This window comes from Camelus bactrianus, chromosome 20, assembly GCF_048773025.1.
Source record: "Camelus bactrianus isolate YW-2024 breed Bactrian camel chromosome 20, ASM4877302v1, whole genome shotgun sequence".
NCBI lineage: Eukaryota > Metazoa > Chordata > Mammalia > Artiodactyla > Camelidae > Camelus > Camelus bactrianus.
Genome location: NC_133558.1, coordinates 27,596,194 through 27,615,312, shown reverse-complemented (window position 1 = coordinate 27,615,312; position 19,119 = coordinate 27,596,194). Strand labels below are relative to the sequence as shown.

At 36.8% G+C, this 19,119-nt stretch overlaps 2 protein-coding genes across 3 annotated transcripts in view; both read left to right on the top strand.

Annotated features, from left to right (window-relative positions):
* Nucleotides 1-19,119, top strand: part of USP49 (ubiquitin specific peptidase 49) — a 56,993-nt gene that overhangs the window by 5,716 nt on the left and 32,158 nt on the right. The window contains exons 1-2 of one of the 2 annotated variants that reach the window (XM_074348710.1): nt 1,589-1,651; nt 16,666-16,739. The gene's annotated coding sequence lies outside the window, so the exon portion shown is untranslated. Of the gene's footprint in view, nt 1-1,588; nt 1,652-16,665; nt 16,740-19,119 lie in introns of those variants that run through there. The other variant, XM_074348711.1, reaches the window with a different exon arrangement.
* MED20 (mediator complex subunit 20) overlaps nt 1-19,119 on the top strand; it is a 53,735-nt gene that overhangs the window by 14,406 nt on the left and 20,210 nt on the right. The window contains exon 5 of the transcript XR_006721390.2: nt 16,666-16,739. The gene's annotated coding sequence lies outside the window, so the exon portion shown is untranslated. The remainder of the gene's footprint in view (nt 1-16,665; nt 16,740-19,119) is intronic.

Here is a 19,119-nt window from a genome sequence, read left to right as displayed (position 1 = left end):
AGTGTGGCTGTGTCTGTGGTATGACAGTGTTGTGTTGTAGCAGTGTGGTGCCCCACAAGCTCTGGGCAGAGTACTTCATCAACAGCATTTTCATTTTCAATGGAGAGTGCACTGTTGTTGAGAAAGAAAGATGTAAATCTTTTTGTTTTGTGTAACCAACCAGATTTCTGCCTAATTATTTTTGGTGGCTGGAGAATATAGAGAAGTCATTTCAAAGAAAGGCAAATAGCCAACCAGGGAAGTTTGCGGAGATTTAAATCAGGGTGGTAAGGGCCTTGAGTTCCTGAGCTGCCTTTAGCTTTGTGTGGGACATTTTGTACTGTAGTAGGCAACTCATGCATTTAACAAAATGGAATAAAGAAAGGGAGATTTGTAGAACAGTAGAGGATTTTAGAAGGGGATTTATCTTTTAGGTTAAATATTGAGTTTATGGGTAATTTTTATCATGAAAAACCTCAAAGATGATGCAAGCTAGAGTCTTGGACAGCTCCACTGCTGCTCCTGTTTTGTAGTTGTGAATAAAAAAGATGATATTAATATTTTCTAGAAGAAGCTTTTGATTTTTAAGACATCTTGGGCAATTAAAAGGAAGATATGAAGTTTGGGACAAAATTTATGTTATTCTTACCAAGTGTTTTGTTTTGATGGTTTTTATTGTGAAACTTTCACATTTAGCTAAGAATATGAACAATTATTACTTTGTATTTGATGGTGCCAAAGGACAGCATATAATTTACCTAAGAAAATGCAAACTGTTCTTGAGACTCTTATTTGAGGTTATTTCATTAATATACATTCAGATACACAAAGATGCTTTTTTTCCAAAGTTACATAAATTTTGGATTGCCAGTGTTTTGTGGGTGTTTGTATAAATGGCTAAGATTAGGTTAATGGCATTTGTGATAGTTAGCAAAGATTAGATTTTGATTAGTGGATATCAGAAACATCGGTTATTAATGTATATGAACAATTACAATCTTAAATCTTTCTGGTTTTAGCTGCTGTGTTCATGGATTCTGAATTCTGTTGAGCAGGTGTTCAGAGTGACTAGATTGATTTAGCAGTTTAACGGGATCTTTAAAAATTACTATTTTTGCTGCTAAGTTACAAGAGAATTAGTCCAAAATGTTAACTTTCAAGCTGAAGAGTAACTTTGGTGTGAGGCACCTGTTTCTGTGAGGAATGTGTGCGTATTCCTCTCCTTTCTAGATGTGTTTGGCATTGCTGGTTGGTTGTACTCTGCATGTGGTATTGCATTTTCACAATGTAATTGTTTTATACTTGATATCTATATAAATTATTTTAGACTTATTTGATACTGGTGAGGAAGAAAATATAAACTATAAGATCAACCAAGGGAAAAGGTTTGTTTGGATCTTGTCTTTTGTTTCTGTTTGCTGCCGTAGTGTGATACATTTAAGCTTCATTCTCATTTGTTCATCGAGTGGAATTCTACTCAGTTTATTTTGGTTACAATCTTATTTGCTAAGCAGAAAACTTTGAAGTTTATATATTCAGATTTGAATGACTAGGTGGTACATAATTAAATGTTTTTCTGGTTAATTGTAGATTCTTTGGATGGGAAGAGACCTTGAAAGGACCTCTAGTTTATCCTGCAACTTCAGTCAATATCCCACTTAAATCATTCCAGGTAGATAAAAATTTACCCTATTTTTTTAAATCTTCAGAGGTAATGTGACAACCTTTGTAATATTTTGCCGCATTTAATTATTTTCTTTATAAGAACAGCCTGTCTTGTCTAACCAGCACACACTTAATGCAGTATTTGTATTTGTTTTCTCTTGCCCCATTCTCAATTTTTGAGAAGAAAATAGATTCTTACTGTAGTATTAAAAAGACCCTATTTCTTCATAAACTCAGGAATAGTATTACCCACATATAGCGCTTTTGTGCCAGACACTGTGGTAAGCTCTTTGCAGATCGTAACTCATTTATTCCTCACTGCAGTCATGTGAGGTAGGCACTATTACTGTTCCCATTTTACATGTGATGAAATAGAGGCTCCTTGAGATTAAATGACTCGCCCAAGATTATACTACGACATTCTGCAACTACTTGTTTGATCATTAACAATCTTGTAGTATAGATAAGTGGTTTTGTTTTTTTTTTTCAAGTAGTAACTAAATTATACATTTATTCTTTCTTTTAGTTTACAAGGTAGAATTCTACCAAATGGTGGGGATGGGATTTGAACCTTGGCATTCTGTGGGCAGTCTACTCTGGTATTACCTCTGCTTGACTGTTGTGAAGTGATCCCTCACCATGCTCTTCTCCAGATTATTTTATCCCTTAACTAGTCTTGTTTTCAAATCCTTAAATTAGTCCTTTGGTTCCATTTTTAACCATTTTTCAGTTCCTTTCTAGATGAGGAACCTGGGACAAATACCACAAGGGCTATGTATGTTTCATGCAAAGATTACATCAAGGTTCTTACATGCTTGTATTTTTTTTTGTTACAAAATTGTTTATGAAATAAAACAACCCCAAATCAATAAAATGCCTAATTGCGTTGCAGGTTAATGGTTACTTGTCTCCCCTTTTAGCTAGAAAAAGGCCCTGTACTTTTCCTCAATGGGCAATAATCTCTCACCTCTATGGACTTGTTATATACCATACAAGTTTGCCGTTGTGAGATTGTTGCCCACTGAGGAAAAATGGAACTCGAATTTCAGTGTGGATATCCGTAAGCAAAATCTGTTCAGATTCTTGCTGGTTTTTTCTGTCTTCTCTTTATGCCTACATAAGCAGCATACTAAATACGTTTATAAGTGCTTTAACATGTTAAATAATTGATCCATTCTTCTTTTTTAAGACTATTTTTTTTAGAGCAGTTTTTGGTTTGCAGTAAAATTGAGGGGAGGGTACAGAGATTCCCCGGTCCCCACATATACATAGCTTTCTCCCCTATTATCCACATCCCTCACCAGAGTGGGTCATTTATTACAATTGACCCACTCGTTTCTGTTTTTTGTTTTTTGTTTTTAATGAAGGTAAAAACAAAAGGTCCTGGTGAGGTCCTGGGTTCAATCCTTAGGACTGAACCCAGGACCTCATGCACTCTAAGCACACATTCTACCACTGAGCTCTACCTGCCCTCGTTTTTTAAAAACAACTGATAATTCGCGTTTACTGAGTGCACAGCATGAGCTAAGTATGTGAATTGTTTGAAACTCACAACCCAAGGAGAAAGCTCCTTTGTTATTACTCTATTTTTTGTGATTTTGGATTTTTTTTTTTTTACATTACAATGTTTCAAACTTCATAGAACAGTTGTAAAAATAGTACAAAGAACTTCTATATACCCCGTCTTCAAATTCACGAATATTTTTTATTTTGTCCCATTTGCTTTATCATTTTCTCTCACTTGAGTACTTTTAAACAAGTAAACTTGGAGGGGGAGGGAAGGACATAAGGCCTTAATTAAAAAAAAAAAAGAGGGGAAGAATGTTTTGATTGTATCAGCAAGTGTTTGATTTAAGTCAAGGATGTGAAGCAAAGGAATCTAAAATTAGACCTGGGGTGAATTTTGTGGTTTTATGGTTTGTTGTCTTCAGTGTATTCTGAAAAACATTTTTTTACTTGTGAACCATGAGTTTGTAGGCCCCTCCCTCATCAGCAAAAACTGTCATGGTCTTGCCCCTCTGTTGGGGCCTCCTTAGCACCTGGCATGAGGGGTGATTATTATGTGCAAACGGGAGCCACTGGGCTGTTCAACTCCATGACTGAGACATATTTAGGTGAAATACATATTTTGCCTAAAAATCCTTATGTTGCTTCAAGGAGCTGGAAAAGATCTAAATGTCAAATGTACTGTCTGAGAAGCGTGGCTTGCAATTAATATAAGTAGGTTTGCCTTATAGTAAGGGGATGAATATAAATATCTTTAACATTCTGTTACCTCCTCCCAAAATAAACCTAAATTTGGGCAGTCTTTTTAGTTGTCATGATGTAAGGAGATTTCATTGACCCTGTCCCCACTGCCACCTTCCAGCTCATCCTTGATCTTTGTTCAAATGGTAGCCTGTCCATTTGATTAAAGTGTGACCTGCAGAATGAGGCCTGTCCGATTTCAGTGAAAGGACTATTAGCTGGATTCCAACAAATGTAAAATATAGCACTTGTGAGCTTCTCCCCACTCCCCACCCCCGCATAAGTGATCATCAAAGCTATGAAATATAGCTCCTTATTAAAGCTGATTGTAATAATTAAAAACACTTTGCTTTCATAAGGATGAGAAAATTACAAACTATTTGGAAAGCATTCTTTCTAGCCATGTGTTATTGTTTCTGACACATGAGCAGTTTTTAAAGACTATAATACTATTCCTTGGCCATTTACATGTTAATAGAAGTCTGAAAAGTAAGGCCGTCTTCTGGAATTTTCAGGGTTGTTTTTATTCTATGTCAAGTTGCAAACAGCATTCTGTGACAGGTATTTTCTCTCTTTGTCTTCTATTGAGCTAATTAGTAATTTACACTCTAGTAGCATCCCTTCCAGCCTCGCTGTGTGAAAATGCCTGCTACTCTGTGCCTTCCGTGCAGCCCCGGCTGGCAAATGATCAGGGGCAGATGTTGGTTAGCAAATCAGAAGGATCAGGGATAAAGTGTATTTTTGTGTTGTGTTTTAATAAATGTACAGGCTTTTATATCAGCCTTTCCTCTGCCATGCCGCCTCCCCCCACTCCCATTCAAATAGAAATGTTATGACCTCCTGTAATCCAGAGCTACTGCCCTTGATTCAATTTGGGATTGTTTTCTATTCTGTCTCCCACCCCCACCCTCACCCCTACCCCCACCCCCACCCCAAAACTGTGGGATTTAAGGAGGATTAGCAGGGCAGTCTGGCATAGTTGAGAGCCAGGAAGCTGGTCTTCACGGCTCCGGCTCCCTCCCATCCACAGATACAGAGCTTCTTGTCCTTGTCTTTAGAAGCCAGCGGTGCTTCTTGTGCTGGGCAAGTTATGTGAGGGCAGCACTGTGCTAGTGAGTTAGGAGGATACTTTTATATGACACTTGATTCTCACCAAAGGAAAGAGAAGCCCTACCTTTCTGTCAGCTTTTTCAAAATGCAGCCGTGAGTGACCAAAAGACAATTTATAGCTTGGCTTTAGCACTTTGTCACGTTGGTGTTCTGCTCTTTCCGTCTCTGATGTGGGGAAGGTGATATGTAGTGTCTGCCCTGTGTTCACTTGGCAAAGCCGTGTGGGCCTGTTAGTGTTGCAAGAGATTTTGACTTTGAAATAAAGTCTAAGGATCAATTTGTTGTGTGAGGAATATAAATTTAAATTGAGAATTAAAGGAAGGGTAGAGGGGGTTACTGATTTATCCGTTTTGAGGCAAAACCTTTCCAGAATGCTAGATAATTTGTGGTACTTATTTTTACATTTATGGATACTACTTTATCAGGTCAGAATCTCTGTTAGAGTTATTAGAATCTCCCTGACAAAAAGTGTTACCTGGAGTTAGCCACAAAGAAGATCAGTTAAGAAAATGTGTGAATCGCTTAGTTCAACCGTCATAGCTAATAGAATTATAATCATAGACATCTAGCCTTTGACAGTGAATCAGTACTTGTGAACATTTATGTTAGCATTCACTGAGTATGTGGGCTATACTAGTGTTTTGTTTTCATAATCCAGCATGTCTAGACTGTCCCTGTGGTCAGCCCCTGCTAACAGTTACTAATTTTTACCCTCCTTTTTCTGTGTTGTGATACAACCACCTTTATCAGTTGTCTTAATTGTGTTGGAAGTTCAGGGCTAGATACTAATTGCAGTCTTGTGCTTTAACACCTAAAAGAGGTCAAAGGTCAGATTAATAAGCAACATATGAAAAAGTGAACTATCAAAATGGCCTCATCACACAGAGGAGTGTTATGAGTAAGTAAAAATAAGAAAGTGAATGTATGACTATGGAGCTGAATATACTCTTTTAAAAGGAACATTTCTCAATTGTATGCATAGTGTGAAGACCTGATAACAATGCATTTCAAGTAAGAGGTAACTAAGTGTGCTTTAGTGAAGAGACCCAGCTCCTTTGTGGTGGCATCATTGTCCACTCCATGCTAAAATCCTAAATTGGTTAAACATTATCCGTCTCTCTAGTTATACTGTTAATGTGCTTGTTGAATTTTTTTCTGCATAGGCAGTTCAGCTCAGCATACAACTAATAATACATACAAACCCTATTTAAGCTATGGATTCAGTAATTCCAGTCATTTAAGTAAATATTACCATTTTTTACCTATTAGATTAAGAGATTAAACAAGTTGATAACCAGTAGTGGATAAGGATGTAGGGAAACTAATTCTCACACACTACTGATGGGAATATGTTTCCTTGGAGGTACATTTGGTAGTGGCTTGTTGGAGTTTAAAATGTGTGTACCCTGTGACCCAGAAATTCTACTTCTAGAAATTTATCCTATAGATATATTTATACACTTGCATGAAAAATATGAGTACAAAGTTTTTCTTTATAGCTTCGTTTACTCTGGCAAAAAAAGAAAATGATGTCTATCAGTTAGGGGCTGGTTAAATAATATATGGTAGGTTCATACAAAGAAATACTATTAAGCTATTAAGGAATGCAATGAATCTATTTGCTGATGTAGAAAGATGTCCATTAAGTTAATTTTTTTAAGTCATGTTATAGGATAATATGTATAAAATATTCTATTTTTGTAAAATGTTAAGGAGTGCTATTTAGGTGAATCTGGAATACTGACGAGTTACAATTTTAGAGCTTTCAACGTATGATGTCCTATGAGTTGCTACTGGATTTGTTTCCCAATATTATCGTGTATATTGGTTAACATTCGGGGTTTGTAAAAAGAGGGGAACAGGTAATTTGGGGGGAAGACATCATTTTCTGTGCCCATGGGATGTGGAAGAGGTATGTCACTGTGTACCGAATGGGTTAATCAGTTTTTGTTAGCAGTGCAGTGTAATGAATGAGCATATTAGGTACAACACCTTCATTGGCAGCCAGCAATCTGCTTGTGAAATATTTCAGAAAACAAAAATCTGGTGAGAAGTGTTCCTAAGCAGTTGAAATATCTTGGGGGTAAAATTACAAAGAACAAATAAAGTAGAAAAAAATCTCTACCAAAAAGAAATTGTTTCACCGCTGAAAGCCATGAGAAAAGATGTATTACCTGTGGGCTAAGATGTGACAATGTAATTTTTTTAGGGCGTTAAAGTGAGTTCTTTTTGTATTTTGAATTTTCCTTTAAGTTCATCATTTAAAGAACTTCAAGATATATTTTATATTTGATGAAAAAATTATAGAATTTTTTAAGAATGGTGAATTTCTTGTTTTATAGTGTATATTCTAATGTAAATTATTTTTCCCTTCCACTTTCAATTAAAATGTATCTTAAAACATGTATCTTTTTGAGGTTTAAAAAAAATAAGCAGAAATAACAAGAAAAGTTTATATTTAAGCATGGCTCTTGGCACTTAAGAGATGTTCAATACATTTTTATTGAATAAATTAATATATGCATGAATGAAAAATATTACTCTGAATTTGGACTTTATACCCTGAATTAGGCAGAGCCTAGCATTGGTGTATAAAGGCCTTTTGTTCAGCCCCACTTCCCATGCCCATTTTCCCCTTCCACCCCACAAGCACCCTCTCTAATGTGTTTGATATACGTCCTTGAATCTGTATGCATCTTTATAAAATATTTAGTAATGTTTTTTATGTATGTATCTTTAATTCTGAAATTGCTCATTATACTGCAGTGGTATAGAATTTGGTTGTAGAATTATCCTTGTAAAAATGCTGTAAATCTTACTCTAGTTTTTACTTTATTGGTCAGCAGTGTTTTAAAAAGATCTATGTGTGTTTTGGGGTGTGCATTTAACTAATTGCTCCTAACTGCAGCCTAGTGTGCATCCATTTCCATAGTGATGGATGCCAAGGCTACCATAAACAGGGCTACCGATTAACAGTCTTGTACATGTCCATTATGGACGCATCTGAGAATTTCTTTGGGATACAGAGTCCAGAGTGGCACTGTGGTATACGTATTGTCAAGGGCTGAGTAGTTGTATCAGTTTACACAACACAGGCATTGCATTCCCAACCTCCCCAACATGTGGTATTGTACACATTTCTAATTTTTGCCATTTAATAATGTCCTAACTGAGATGCCACTTCTTCGGATCTTAGAGAAAGTTGGGCAGCCGTTATTTCGGATTTGCACATGTATCTCACTCCTGTTTGTTTCAAGTCTCAGGAAAGGATGAGTGACTCTGGCTCAGAACGCTCTTTCCTTGTTTCAACAGGTTTGCAGTATTTGTGCTTTCCTTTCCTGAGGAAGCAATACAATTTTTTAAGTGTTTTCATTTCTGACCAAAATATGATGCAATCAGATTGTTCTGTTGACTTTGGTTTAATATCTGCCTGACTTGAGTGGAAAAGGAATTTTAGTTTGTTGACGTGATTGACATAGCCATAAACCATGAACTTTTCCCAGTAATGCCGTAGTATGTTAAAATTTTTTTCCTTTCCTTTTTCTCTTTTTGCTGGTTTTGTGGTTATGTCTTTTGAGTCAGTTTCTATAAGCAAAACATTATTTCCTGCTGTTAATTTTTTTCAAACCAAGCCATGCTCTATGCTAAGATGTAGAGTTTTCCATGTACTTTGTTTTTCCTCTGCCTTGAAAATTACTGTTTTTCTTTGGGTTTTTTTTTCCCTCAGAAATCTTGCTTGGGAAATCACAGTTTTAGATGTGATTTTAAAACATTCTTTTTAACCTTTTCAAGAATCTTTTAAAATTTAATATCTATCAAGTCTAAGTCTGAATATAGCATAAAAAATATAACTACCTGCTTTTCTCCTCCTCAACGTTCTGCCTCTCCAGAGACTTCCATTGTCTACTCTTCCAGCTGTTCATTGGGTATTTAATGCCATTTTTCTGAACAGTAGGCTTAGGCTGCTGTTTTTAAAAATCTGTGTAGGCTTTTCTCTAGACCCAAACAGCTCATCCCGGAATCCACCTTCCTGCGTATTCTAGATATTTTCTTCACCTCTCTGTGAACCTCGTATCTTCTCCCTTCATTGTTTATATATCAATTAAGCAATTCCTCCAGAAGGTTCCTAAGGAAAAGGTGCATAGGATGTAAATATGCATGTATGAAAATGTCTCCATTTTCTCTCAGACTTAATTTATAGTTTGATGCTCTCATACTTGATTTATATCTGGCTCTAAAATTCTAGATTGGAGAATACTTTCTCTAAGTTTAACAGGCATTACTCTATTGATTTCTAGCTTCTATTATTGCTAATGAAAATTCTGGTGGTGTTCCCCCCACCCCCCACCTTGGTTGTTTTAGGACCTTATCTTTGTCCCTGGTGTTCTAAAATTATATGATAATCTGTCTCATTGTGAGCCTTGTTTTATCTGTTGTCCTGGCACACTGAGGGCCTTTTCAGTCTGGAAACATAGATAGCCACCCCACCTCCCCGTCCCCCAGTTCTGGGAGATTCTCTTGAATTCCTAAATTCTAACCAACTGCCTCCTTCTGCCCCCGCCCCTTGTTTTCCTATTTTTTCTCTTGGAATTCTTATTTGTGTTTGGAACTTGCGGACTAATGAGTCCTTTAATTTTACCATCTCTTCTATTTCTTATTTTTTTGTCTCTATTCTGTTTTCTGGGAGGTGTCTTGAACTTCAGACTCTTTTAATTAGTTTTATATTTTCTCTATCATATTTTTAATTTTCAAGAGATTTTTCTCTGTTGCTTTTTAAGTTTTCTATTTTTGTTTCATGGGTGCAGTAACTCTTCTCTGATTATATTAACTACAGTTTAAAAAAAATTTTATGCAATCTCCAGTATCATCTCTGCACCTTAAAGTACCTTTACTTGATCATTTGTTTTGGACTTTCTTTTAGGGAATTTCCTTAAATGTATATTATAGCCTTGGCTGTCTTACTCATATTCCAGAATGAGCCATTGAAAAGCTGAAAGCTGACTTTGCCTGAGTGGGGGGCTTCTAAAAGTTAACTGGTGGTCTTCATTATAAGGTGATTAACCAGGGACCTAACTTTTTGGGTGGAAGGCAGCGCTAGTAGTCAGTACTTGTAGGTGTTTTTCTCCCATCCAGGTTCTTCCCTGGAGAGAATGCTCCAATCACTGGCTTATACAGCTGGCTACAACATTTGGGGAGCTGAGTGGGAAAAGAGCTGGGGTATCTACCTATCAGGACCTCAGCCTTTCCTTAATCCCCATCTTTTTAGACTGGTGGGTCTGCCTCTAGTTGTGCCTGAGTCCAGAGTCTCTTTAGTTTCCAGAGAATAAATTCCCTTCCTTTGACCAGTGACTGTTTGGAGTCAGAGTGGGAATCTTGGATAGACCTCACTGTGTTCTTTATGCAGCTCTGCCTCCTGTCCCCACTTTCGCAACTGTTCTGAGCTTTTCTGATGAGTCCCGGCACAATTCAGTTTGCTCTGGGATTCCCCAGAACACCCTCTTAGTTTTTGCTTTCTTTGCCCTGCTACATCAAATAACTTATCCATCTGCTTTTCAGCTTCCAAAAACTTTGTTGTAGTTGTTTCCTTTCCTAGTCTTTGTCCTTGTGAATCTTAGGTCTTTAATGCCATTTTAGTGGAGTTAGGGAGAGAGCAGAGGCAAATGCAGGTGCTCAATACATCACGTTTCACTGAAGATCCAAGTTTATTTCTCTCATGCCATTTCAACACAAGACTTAATAGGTAGATGGCTTACAGCTATTTCAGATTTTTGCTATAGTAACAGAATTGTACAAGACATATATTCATTTGGTATTTGCTACCCTCATGGATTAATGCCTAAGCTATAGCTTGCTATCAGAGAATGACACCTAAATGGCTTTGGGAAGTTTGCAAGTAGAAATTTAGGTCATTAAGTAACTTAAATGTTCTTTTACAGACATGGAAGCTGAGACCCAGAGAGCAGACATGGCTTACCTATGTTCACTCAATCCGTCTAGAACGTCTAGAACTAGAACTGAGTCTCTTCTCCGGTGTCCTTTCATTACCAGTATGGTTCTGTCTTCTCTCATAAAAGTAGCTGGAAATAGGAGCCCTTTACCATGGCTTATGTAACCCACGTGTCCTGTTAATTTAGTGTTGGCCTTAGATTGCAGTCGTGGAATTTTTTTTTAATCGCTCTTCTTCTTGTTAAAGATTGGGGTCTAGTTTTATTTGCGTGAGCTTTCAAACTCAAGAAAATTTGTGTCTTCCTCTTTTAAAGATGTCTCTATTTTAAAGAATTTATATCAAGCATTTGAAAAGTTTCTTTTTTTCTTCCTACTGTTGCCTTCTCAGTGGCCTCCAAAAGTTCTTTGTGGGGGAAGACAGAAACTCTTTCCTGAATATAGTTATAGCAGATAAAATTTATTTAGAACCAATTAGTATTCCTGTTAAAATGTTTAAATAATATGGGAAAGGGAAACAGATGTTGTAAAAATGTCAACAAGTTTCTTTGGAGAAATCCTAGAATGCTTTTTTTACTAATTTTTCAAAACTCAGTTCTCAGTTCTCTTTTTCCAAGACCCCTTCCTGCATTTTACCCTATGACATAAATCTTTTATGTTATTTCCCCTCCCCTCCTATATTTTGTACTTTGTACAGTTCGCCCTAGAACACCACTGAATTCATTATATGTTGACATAGTCACCATTCTTTGGTGATTTTCATTTATATGTAAAATCCTTGGGGACAGAGCCCTGCTTTATGCTTTTGAATACATTCACTTCTACATATTTATGGGGTGCCTTCTTTGAGGCATTGGACTCCTCTGTGGGTGCCAGAAACTTTGGGGTGCACAACAGGTCTCTGACAGATGCCTGATGGTTGATATCTACTCACCATCTCTCCAGTCACCATTACAAGACAATGGAAAGAATGAGCTCTGCTCTTCCTTTGTGTCACATTGCTGACGGTGGGAGCAGCTGGGAGCAGAGTACGGAAAGCCTGTTCTTCGGAAGCTAAGGAGTTGAATGTTCCCCTGTCTGGAAAGTGAACACGTTGAAACAGAAGCCCTCTGAGCTTCCTTACAACCTCCAGATTTCATGGTCATCAGGAGGTGCTCCTAGACACTCTTTAAAACAACTGACCTACAAAGGAAAATGTCTTGTAGGACTGAGTGGAATCCAGTGGAAAGCTTTCCATGACTGAGCTAAGCTGCTGCATACATAATGTGAAGTAACCTAGAACACTTAGAAGGATAGAGCATTGTTTTTGGTTTTTTTTAATTTGTTTTTTCCTCTCCCATTCTCTGAAGGTTAAACAATGCTTTATCATTATTATACTTTGGAAATGTATTAACTTTCACTTTTTCCAATTTTTATTTTTATTGCGAAATATGATATATGTGAAATACATTTTAAAGCATATGCACATTTTAAAGACTAGTAAAACGAATGCTGGGGTGGCCATCTGTAAATGTAGTTCTCTGGGTGATCCTCCCTATGACCCACCCCAGATTCACCACTATCCTGACTGTCATCAAGAAAGTCAGGATTTGCTTCTGTTTATTATATTTTAAATTCTAAACTTGAAAGCAAAAATAGCTCAGTTGAAAGGCCTTCAGTCTTTTTATATGTATATTTTATTTTTTACACAAGGTAATACTAGAAAAACAATAGATACAACGTTATTGATCACTTACCTCATGCCAGTGCCTTTTCTGAACACTTTACACCTTGTAAGTCCCCAGCAATTGTATGAGATAGGTGAGAAAACCGAGGCATGGAACTGGGAACGTGGTCCCACTGGAGTTCTAATCCAGCCAATCTGATTCCTAAACCTGCTCTCTTAACCACTGCCTAATTAGGGTGTTGTCTTATAATTTGAAGCAATTTTATATTTTTAAGACCTGCATCTGTTTCGTATCTTTGAATACTGTAACGAGTGGCCGTTAAGCTCTGCACTGTTTCTGCTGGAGCCGTGCAGCTGGGAAGCTCTGCAGGCTTTAGAGTTTGTTCAGATACGCTGGCTTCTCAGTGCTCGACACAGATACACGGTCTCTCAGTTTCTCTAAACCTAATTATATCTTTAGTATCGTCCATTTCAGAGCACTTCTAAAATGTTATTTTATAAATATTAGTTTTTTTATGGGAATTTTCAGGGAAAACCAACAATAGCCCTTATATTTGTAGTGTAATGAATAGTGATATTTAGGTTAGAGTTAACTTACTTTAGTTTTTAAAGGAAGAGTAATAATTATAGGAAGTATTTTTCTAATATAATATTTCAAAATTCTTTTAAAAATATTTCCACATTTGTAAGACAAGTAATTTTTGATACTTGTTTGGATATGATCGCCAAGAGATAGCTTCTTTATACAATAGTTACTGACTCTAGTGAATTAATGTTTTCTTTGCATTGTTTGCTCTGAAAGCAACTAGCTAAAGTAACAAGCCTTTATGTTTAATTTTTTTTTTTTTGCTTGTTTTGTTTTGTTTTGTTTTATGAGCGGGTGGCAATTAGGTTTACTTATTTACTTATATTTGGAAGAGGTACTGGGGCTTGAACTTGGGACCTTGTGCATGCTAAGCATGTGCTCTACCACTTGACCTACACCCGGGCCTCCCTAAATTTTAAAATTAGATACTGTTTCTGTAGAAGGAGTGCAGATTTACAGCTCAGTAATTCCTGGAACAAGGCATGTAAAGTGCCTTAGGATATTGCTAACTGCCAGCGAAGTTTTACCATGGCACAGAACTTCACTTATATAAACCTCATGTTCTTTGTCACTGTTAAGCAGTTACTGGCATTGTGCTAATTTAAAGCAATTATCTTGGGCCCCGGTGCTGCTGTTTTCCTGCTGTATAATATTGGACTAGTCATTTAATCACCAATTTGAGTATTCTTCATCTATAAGATGCCGCTGACACCTACCTCTTTGTGAGAATTAACTGAGCAAATATATATGAAAACTCGTCACACAGCATGGTATCCAGTAGAAGTAGAATAAATGTTTATGAATGTTCTCCTTCCATTATAATTGCTTTTCTGTGCTGACAAAATTTTTATGTGGTATTTATAAAATATGCTTGGTAATGACAAAATTAATGTTTTAAAAATGGTTTGAATGAATGCCAGCAGACTGAACTCTACCAATTAGTAATATTTATCATATGTGGGGGTTATAAAAAGCAGGATTATATTTAAGCACAGGGATGAAATAACAACTCCAGTGTATGCTACATGGAAGGACCTTTTGTGGCTGGCATTGCTGCTCTGCAAACTACAACTGATTTGGCATTGCTTTTGTTTGCATATGTCTTTCTTGGATGATTGGGGGAATGCAAGCATATTGTGCTATTGCTTTTAGGTCATTTTATTTTTGGTGAGAAGAAATTCACAATATGGCTAAGGTTGTGTGTCCTTTATTCCTTATTAAGCAGTTAATTAAGACCAGGATGTCATTTAACTAAAATAAAGACCCAGACACCAAACACATTTTAGGATTCTTGAACTCCACCTGATCAGGCTCTTTTATCCTAGCACATCCCCAAACCTCTGGAACAGTCGAATATCAACGTCTCTTCTCACTGGAGGGATGATCTAAAGTCTTTGCTTTCTTTGGTAGCAGGGGAAGAGTAGCTAACCCATGTGCAGCTCTTGTCAGTTTACACTGCACTTACACATTTTCTTGTTTGATCTTCACAGCACCCTTGGGAAGGAGTAGAGCTGATGTTATATCCATTTTCAAATGAGAACATAGGGGTCCCAAGACATTAGTGAGTCGTCCCAGGTCACACTGCTAATAAGTGGTTAACCTCGGGCTTAAACCCAAGCCTTCTGACTGTAAATCTAAGGCTTTTCACTCTTCCATGTTTTCTCATATGCCCCTTACAAATAAAAGACCCAGCTAGTATCTTATTAGATATGAAAGTTAATCAACAAGGCAAGTGGATTCCTAAAACCTTTCTGATTCTGACTGCCACACAGTCCTTTAGGGACTTAACTTCTCTAAGCCTGTTTTCTCATCTCCTTCAGAGCACTGGTTTAAGGATTAAGTGAGAATGCAGGTAAAATGGTAGTATGCTGCCTGGCACATAGCTGATAACTAACAAAGGTTTAGTTCCCTTCCTTTAGCTTTCTAATTTTAGAGCAATTTTCAGGACTTGAGAAGGAGAAAATCCATTCTTGAAAACTTTACTCAACTTTTACTCTACCCAATAGTAATGATACCAATGATGATGATGATGAGAGCCGCTGATGACACTTATAAGCCTTTAATGTGCACCAGACACGCATCTAAGCACCCTTACATATATTGACTCATTCAGTCTTCACAGTAACTATGAAGTAGGTATAATCTTTATTCTCATTTCACAAACACTGAAACTGAGGTACAAACAAGTTCCACAGTTAATAAGTGGCAGAGCTAGGATTCAAACCCAGGTTTTTGCTCTGAAGAAATACTGCACCAAGGACTAACATCAAGGTGACAGCAGCAATGCCCTTTCTTCAAGAGCTCTCTAATATTAATGCTGTCAGGTAAGGAATGTTCAGATGGCTGACCACATAGAATAGGTCCATATTTTAGGTAATCTAAGTTATCTAAAAAAAAAAATATATATATATATATATATATATATATATATATATATATATATGTTTATATAGTTAAATATAATTTTATATATCTCAAAATATTTTAATATATTACTGTATATTTCATAGTTTTAAAAGTTTAAAAAAACTGCTAAAGAGAATATTAATAAATATAAACCAGATAAAAATTTAACCAAGATCATACCTTTTTCAGCAAGGTCAGTCATGTTGCCCATTCCAAAATACGAACATTTATTATCCTATGTTGTACCTCGTCTGTAACTTCCAGTCCTGGAGGGCAGCAATAGCACTGGGATCTTGACAGCATTCTGCAAGGAACCATCCACCCTAGGGGACTAGACATGAGGGGTGGGGGACCCTATAGAGGGAACATATTTTCACAAAGAAAGTTCCTTCTAAGAGGAATTCTTATGTTAATTATTAGGATGACAAAATAGAGAGTTTTTCATATTGTTCTATGGTGGCATACTGTACTAATCTCAAGCTTATTGAGTCCTGCCTCCTGAATAAAGTGTCAGAAACCTAAAAGATTATTATGCATGTAATTTGTCCAAGTCCTACCTTTGACCAGTGCAATGTTCTTGTGTATAGAATGTGTGCCGTTTACCTAAGTCATGAACCCACCTAACACAAAGAGGTCACTTCCTGGCATCTTTCATTATTATGTATTTCACTTAGGCGAAAAGAATTTTAGCTTTTGAATCTCGATTATTTTTTATTACCATAAATTTGTTTCTGCTTTTCTGACAATTTGGGATTATATGCAAAGACAATGTATAATCTTTAAAATCTAAAACTAATGCAGAAGTGCAATTTTCAGGAAGTAGGTCTTTCATACTTCCATCTATGGGTCAGTCTATTCATAAGTGATAATCTTTGGTTGCTCTTAGCTGAAAAAAATCACATCCTTTTTTCACTCCTTTACCTCAATTTTGAGGGCATGTGGGGGAGTTCACTAAACTGCACTGTAATATACTGAGCCTGTTTTTTAATTTATAAAGTTCATGAAGTTGCCTTTCTCTTGCTGTATATCAGCCCGACCTTACAGATTTATTCTAACCCTGTAGGTAAGAGAGAAGAGGAAACCTAACCAATGGCTGTGGAGTAATATGGAGGAAGATGGGAAAAACTTGTTTAATGGGTAAGAAACAAAACTATAATAAAAAGTTCTTCATGAAAACTCCTCATAATAGTATTACGTATGACCAGTCTATAACAGGTGGCCGAGGTCGGTATACTGTTAGGGAGAGTGATCAGTCACTAGCTTTGTCTTATTGCCATTCTGAGCTTTCACCACTCTCTTCCTTCCTACCCGTGAGAACTTTTCAGTACAGTTAATTAACTAAAGCTAAGAGGGGACACAGCCATATTTGAAGATAAAGATGGGGTGTGGAGACCAGCACCCATACTGAAACTAGTCTAGGGTAGGTCTTGAAGCTTGCTGTGTGTGGAACAGAGTCTGTGTCTGTCATGACCTGTCAAGGGTACTAACCACCCCTTCTTGCTACCAGATACTGCCAGCTGCTGTGCGTTAGGCTCACCCCAGGATCCAGTTCATTTAGGCAAGTGCAGATTGTGTGACAGCTGTTAATCAAATAGAATTCCACAATAAAAGGGGTGACTAAACTTGTGAGATATAAAATTTTTAAATTCCACAAGTCCATACATTCTTATTGTCAGTAATTCAAACATTATAGATAACCAAAACCCCCTACCTGAATCTTAGCCCCCTCCCAGGTACTTAAGTGCATGATATGTCTTTGTGCAATCTTCATCTCTGCCTACTGGTTAAAAACTTGGGCTTAGGAACCAGATTGTTTTTGACTAGCATTGTTAACTTGACATTTGGGCACGTTAATTTCTCTGTGCCCCAATTCTTTGGGTAAAAGTGGGGACAATAAAATGCTGATCTCATAGCAATGTTGAAGATTAATTAGTTAATCCATATAAAAAACTTGGAATAATGCCCAGAATGTGGTGAGTGTTTGGTAAATGTTAGCTATAATTTTCATAGGTATCCCAGTTAGCATTTTTTGTACCAAACTTCCACAGATGAATCTTTTTCTGATACACTGTGGGAGTTAAACCACCTTGGATAAGGTTAACCATGGTGGCAAGGATTTTTAAATTTTTTCATAAACGTTTTCTTTTTGGCTTCCAGCTTCATTTTTCTCAGAGTATGCTCTAGACTATGTGTGAGAATACGGTTATACACTTCCAACTCTTGCTACGTATCTTACGGTGTAAAGGATGCTCACAGGTATATACTAATGAACAACTGTTTTTGGGGCTGTGATGGTTTGTTTCACCTTGCCCACAGAAGAACCTTTGTCAAAACAGGATGCACAATTCTTTTGTTTCTAGATAGCTATGTGACATTTGCTGTTAAGATTCCTTTAATCTATTCTGAAGGACAATTTTTGAGTTTCTTTTTTTCTTGTTTCACAGAATCATAATAGTTTGGAAAATGTCTTTGATACCTTTAACATGACTTTGCACTTTCTTAGGTGCCACCAATTACTTATTTTAAGAAGGAAGGACACTAAAACAGCTGTCTCTTTTTAATATTTCCCTCCTGTATTGTTCTGGGGCTTTATTAGATTCTGATGGGCTATTCTGTCTGCTGTTGACTATTTTAGAAGACAAATATACAAAAACAGAAGTTAACATGTACTGAGTATTATGTGTCAGGCACTGTTTTAAGTGCTTTACTCATTTACTCATCATCACATTTAATCCTGTCATCCGCTTACAAGGCAGATGCTGTTACTGTCTTCATTTTAAAAGCTGAGAAAAGTGAGGCACAGCTTAAATAACTTGCCCAAAGTCACATGGCAAGGGGCAGCTTCAGGATTCAAAACCAGGTCCTCTGCTCCAGAGCCTGTGCTGTTGACCTGTAGGGTACTGGCCTGGTAATAAACAGAACATTTGCCAAGGTGGATGTGGATTTAAATAAGATAATAAAGCCAGATATCTCTTGAAAAAGTCACCGTAACTCATCTATTTCCACTTGCTTGTGGAAAAGAAAATTTGAAATCATGTATCTTCTTAAGTTTGGGGAAAATAATGATGTAAGATGACGTGAGATTCATAAATAATTATGTTCTTGACCATGCTTAACCATTTTGCTTCATTACAAGCTGTAGTAGATAGAAATCACCTGAATCTAGCTAAGGACCAGTACATGTTTAGAGGTGAATTGATTTGTAGATTACCATTTCGTTGCTATTTGTAGAAATGTGCAGACACAAAGATTGAACTGTGCAGCAGTTTGGAACTGATTGGTAATTGGAAATTGCTCTTTTGTCCTATTAAATAATATTTGAATGACAGTCAGCAGGAAGTTGTACAAGAGAAGTGACAGGAGGAAGGTGACTTATGGGTCTTATAATTAGAATGTCACTTATAAGTGATGGTCTGAAAAGTAAATGTAAATTAACAATCGACATTTATGTAGGAACTGGAAGGAGTTATAGTATGTGGTTTTTGTTCTGAGGTTTGTCTTGTCAGAGAGACACTGG